Consider the following 5,938-nt stretch of genomic DNA (forward strand, 5'->3'; position numbering starts at 1 on the left):
TACATACAGCCAGTATACAGCTACATATACGGCCAATATACAGCTCCATATACATACAGCCAGTATACAGCTCCATATATAGTGGGTACGGAAAGTATTCAGACCCCTTTAAATTTTTTACTCTTGTTTCATTGCAGCATTTGGTAAATTCTAAAAAGTTCATTTTTTTTCTCATTAAAGTACACTCTGCACCCCATCTTGACTGAAAAAAACAGAAATGTAGAAATTTTTGCAAATTTATTAAAAAAGAAAAACTGAAATATCACATGCTCATAAGTATTCAGACCCTTTGCTCAGACACTCATATTTAAGTCACATGCTGTACATTTCATAGAATCATAGAATGTTAGAGTTGGCAGGGACCTCCTGGGTCATCTGGTCCAACCCTTTGCTCAAAGCAGGATTCACTAAATCATCCCAGACAGATGTCTGTACAGCCTCTGTTTGAAGACGTCCATTGAAGGAGAACTCACCACCTCTCATGGCCGCCTGTTCCACTCATTGATCACCCTAACTGTCAAAAAGTTTTTTCTAATATCTAATCTGTATCTTCTCCCATTCACTTTCATCCCGTTGCTTCTTGTCTTTCCTTGTGCAAATGAGAATAAAGATGATCCTTCTACAATGTGACAGCCCTTGAGATATTTGTAGACAGCTATTAAGTCTCCTCTCAGTCTTCTTTTTTGCAAGCTAAACATTCCCAAATCCTGTAACCGTTCCTCATAGGACATGGTTTGCAGACCGGTCACCATTCTGGTCGCTCTTCTCTGAACTTGCTCCAGTTTGTCAATGTCTTTTTTAAAATATGGTGCCCAAAACTGCACGCAGCATTCCAGATGAGGTCTGACCAAAGAGGAGTAAAGTCCGATAATGACTTCACATGATCTAGACTGCATGCTTCTGTTAATACATCCCAGAATTGTATTTGCCTTTTTTGCTGCTGCATCACACTGTTGACTCATGTTCAGTCTATGAGCTATTAGTATACCTAAGTCTTTTTCACATGTACTGTTGCTTAGCTCTATTCCTCCCATTGTGTATATGCTTTTTTCATTTTTATTGCCCAGATGTAGTGCTTTGCATTTTTCCCTGTTAGAAACCATTCTGTTAGTTACTGTCCACTGCTCCAGTTTATTTAGGTCTTTTTGAATCCTCTCTCTCTCTTCTCTAGTGTTAGCTATCCCTTCTAGCTTTGTGTCATCAGCAAATTTAATCAGTTTACCCTCAATTCCTTCATCTAAATCATTGATAAAGATGTTGAACAATACAGGTCCCAGGACAGAGCCCTGTGGTACCCCACTTGAGACATTCATCCAACTGGATCACTAAACCAGTTATGAATCCACCTAACGGTTGCCTTGCTCATTCCATACTTGGAAATTTTTTCAATAAGGATGGTCTGAGATACTTTGTCAAATGCTTTGCTGAAGTCAAGATATACTATATCTACAGCATTTCCCTGATCCACCCAGTCAGTGATTCTGTCATAGAAGGAAATTAAGTTAGTCTGACATGACTTGTTAGTTACAAACCCATGCTGACTCTGGTTAATCACTTCATTCTTATCCAGGTACTTACATACATGTTGTTTAATAATTTGTTCAAAGATCTTTCCTGGTATAGAAGTCAGACTCACTGGCCTATAGTTCTCTGGGTCCACCTTCTTCCCCTTTTTGACGATAGGAACAACATTTGCTCTTCTCCAGTCTTCTGTGACTTCTCCTGTTCTCCAAGAATTTTCAAAGATTATGGAGAGTGGTTCTAAAATTTCTTCTACGATCTCCTTCAGTACTCTGGGGTGTAATTCATCTGGACCTGGAGACTTGAACTCATTTATGTTAGCTAAATATTCCCTCACAATCTCTCTGTTTACAAATAATTTGGATTCTTCTATTCCTTTAATAGGACAGTGAAGATCAGTTGATGTTACATTTTCTTTCTGAGAGAAAACAGATGCAAAATAGGAATTAAAAAGTTCGGCCTTCTCAACATCCTTTCTTACCATTTGACCATTTTCATCCTGTAAAAATCCTATAGCATCTTTGACTTTTCTTTTACTTTTGACATACCCCCAAAATCCTTTTTTATTGCTTTTGACATCTCTTGCAAGCCTTAATTCATTGTCAGCTTTAACCTGATACGTGCCCTGCAGGATCTGCAGACTGCATTATAATCTTCTTTAGATATGCCTCCCTCTTTCCATTTTATAAACATTTCTTTCTTTCTTTTTAGCATGTGTTTAAATTCTTTGTTCATCCATCCTGGTTTCCTTAAATGCTTCCCATTCTTCCTACTTTTCGGGATTGTTAACGACTGCGCTTTGAGAATCTCATTTTTAAAAATTTCCCATCCTTCCTGGACATTTTGGTCCTTGAGATGGTTCTACTCCTTCATTGAAGTTCAGCTGTGTTTAATTAAACTGATAGGACTTGATTTGGAAAGGCACACACCTGCCTATATAAGACCTCACAGCTCACAGTGCATGGCAGACCAAATGAGAATCATGAGCTCAAAAGAACTGCCCAAGGAGCTCAGAGACAGAATTGTGGCAAGGCACAGATCTGGCCAAGGTTACAAAAGAATTTCTGCATTACTCAAGGTTCCTAAGAGCACAGTGGCCTCCGTAATACTTACATGGAAGAATTTTGGACCACCAGAAGTCTTCCTAGACTTGGTTGTCCAGCCAAACTGAGCAATCGTGGAAGAAGAGTCTTGGTGAGAGAGGTAAAGAAGAACCCAAAGATCACTGTGGCTGAGCTCCAGAGATGCAGTAGAGAGATTGGAGAAAGTTCCACAAAGTCAACTATCACTGCAGCCCTCCACCAGTCAGGCCTTTATGGCAGAGTGGTCTGACGGAAGCCTCTCCTGAGTGAAAGACATATGAAAGCCCGCATAGAGTTTGCTCAAAAACACATGAAGGACTCTCAAACTGTTACGCTCGCGCCCAGACTGACTGGCGTGAGCTTGATTAGTGATCCCACTGGACCATGAACCGAGGAGTGCCTGGAGGGGTGTAACTAAGTATCAACTCGGTCCGACCGAGGTCACACGGCGGCTCAGTCGACTCTGTGAACCAAGGAGGAACCGAGCAGAGGGACCAGGTGCTACTCCAGGTCAGACCCCGGTCACAGCTGTTGACCCACATTGGGGAATGCAGGAACAGGCAGGTTAGGCTCGCATACAGACAGGTGGGTACTGACAGGCACGGCTGGTATAAAGACAGGTGGGTATTGGCAGGCACGGCTGGCATGCAGACAGGTGGGCACTCGCAGGCAAGGCTGGCATGCAGACAGGCGGGTACTGGCAGGTAGGAACACAGGCAGGATAGGGACCAGTACAGACTGGGACACAGGAACGGAGCCGCAGGTGCGGTGGACTAGCAGAACAGAACCGCAGTCGCGAAGGACAAGCGGGGCAGAGCAGAGCTAAACCGCAGGTGCGGTGGACAAGCAGAGCAGAGCGAAACCGCCAATGCAGTGAACAAGCAGAGGGAAGCGAAACCACAGGTGCGGTGAACAAGCAGAGCGGAGCAAAACCGCAGGTGCGGTGAACAAGCAGAGCAGAGCAAAACCGCAGGTGCGGTGAACAAGCAGAGCAGAGCAAAACCGCAGGTGCGGTGAACAAGCAGAGCGGAGCAAAACCGCAGGTGCGGTGAACAAGCAGAGCGGAGCAAAACCGCAGGTGCGGTGAACAAGCAGAGCAGAGGGGAACCGCAGGTGCGGTGAACAAGCAGAGCGGAACCGCAGGTGCGGTGAACAAGCAGAGCAAAGCAGGACAAGACTGTATGTGCGGTGAACAAGCAGAGCGAAACCGCAGGTGTGGTGAACAAGCAGAGCAGAGCGGAACCGCAGGTGCTGTAAACAAGCAGAGCAGAGCAAGACCATAGGTGCGGTGAACAAGCAGAGCAGAGTGGAACTGCAGGTGTGGTGAACAAGCAGAGCAGAGCAGAAGGTGCAGGCAGACAGGACAGGGCTCTGTTCACATGGAACAGACTGGAAAATACAGGAAGATAGTTAGAACACAGGAGGTAGATACGGAGGCAGGGAAACGGGACAAGCAGAACCAGATACACACAAGGTACTTACAATGAAGTAGCGAGTGGACACAAAACTCACAAACAGAAGTACAGAGACAACGAGTTGGAGTTAGGTGCAGGTTCAGACACTGCAGGAAAAGGGAAGGTACGGACACAGAGACAAACAGGCAACGGTCTAGGACACTGTTTAGACAGGAACTGAACCAGGAACGAGCCTGGGAACTCAGCCCCCAGGGTGGCGGAAAAAGACTAGAAGTCACAGATACAGGCAACAGGCCTGGGTATACAGCCCCCAGGGTGGCAGAAGAGACGAGAAGTCACAGATACAGGTAACAGACCTGGGTATACAGCCCCCAGGGTGGCGGGAACAGACAAGATACAGGACAGGACAGCACCTGGCAACTCAGTTGCACAGAACACACTGAATGAAAGTGTTGCTCAGGCACTCCCTACTGGGTGGAGGGGGTTTAAGTATCCAGTGACTCACAGCAATACGCTGAGGAGGCATTAGGAGTGCGCACACAGTAACTATAAGAATCAGGCAGTAGCCGCGCAGCCTCCCTAAGCAATCAGAAAAGAGACACAGCAGGTACTGGAGCATAGTTTGCAGCCTGGATTGATAGGTAAGATGGCGGTCTTGCATAGTGGGAGGTGGTAAGCCATGCTAGCACGCCGCCAGGGATGTTACACAGACTATGAGAAATAAGATTCTCTGGTCTGATGAGACGAAGATAGAACTTTTTTTTGATAATTCTAAGCGGTATGTGTGGAGAAAACCAGGCACTGCACATCACCTGCCCAATACAATCCCAACAGTGAAGCATGGTGGTGGCGGCATGATGCTATAGGGTGTTTTTCAGCTGCAGGGACAGGAAGACTGGTTGCTATTGAATGAAACATGAATGTGGGAAAGTACAGAGATATCCTGGATGAAAACCTCTTCCAGAGTGCTCTGGACCTCAGATTTGGCCGAAGGTTCACCTTCCAACAAGACAATGACCCTAAGCACACAGCTAAAATAACAAAGAAGTGGCTTCAGAACAACTCTGTGACTATTCTTGACTGGCCCAGCCAGAGCCCTGACCTAAACCCAATTGAGCATCTCTGGAGAGACCTGAAAATGGCTGTCCACCAATGTTCACCATCCAACCTGACGGACCTGAAGAGGATCTGCAAGGAAGAATGGCAGAGGATCCCCAAATCCAGGTGTGAAAAACTTGTTGCATCATTCCCAAGAAGACTCATGGCTGTACTAGCTCAAAAGGGGGCTTCTACTCAATACTGAGCAAAGGGTCTGAATACTTATGACCGTGTGATATTTGAGTTTTGTTTTTTTAATAAATTTGCATAAATTTATCTATTTCTGTTTTTTTTCAGTGAAGATGGGGTGCAGAGTGTACTTTCATGAGAAAAAAAATGAACGTTTTAGAATTTACCAAATGGCTGCAATGAAACAAGGAGTGAAAAATTTAAAGTGGTCTGAATACTTTCCGTACCCACTGTACATACAGTATACAGCTACATAAACATACAGCCAGTATATAGCTACATATACATACAGTATACAGCTACATAAACATACAGCCAGTATACAGCTACATATACATACAGTATACAGCTACATATACAGCCAGTATACAGCCACATATACATACAGCCAGTATACAGCTACACATACAGCCAGTATACAGCTACATACCCATAAAGTGAGTATACAGCTCCATACACATAAAGCAAGTATTCAGCTACATGTGCATCAGGACAAGGAACAGCTTGACTTTTTACACTTTAGGGTGGTGCCATGGCTAGAGGGCAGCATAATACTGTGCCAGCGTTGTAGAGGGGATTAACAAATCTCATCTCCACATTACATGCAAGTAAACTGACATGCGCTGCAGATGT

The sequence above is a fragment of the Phyllobates terribilis genome, unplaced genomic scaffold, assembly GCF_046119375.1.
Source record: "Phyllobates terribilis strain yellow unplaced genomic scaffold, ASM4611937v1 Scaffold_7__3_contigs__length_470593459, whole genome shotgun sequence".
NCBI classification, from domain to species: domain Eukaryota; kingdom Metazoa; phylum Chordata; class Amphibia; order Anura; family Dendrobatidae; genus Phyllobates; species Phyllobates terribilis.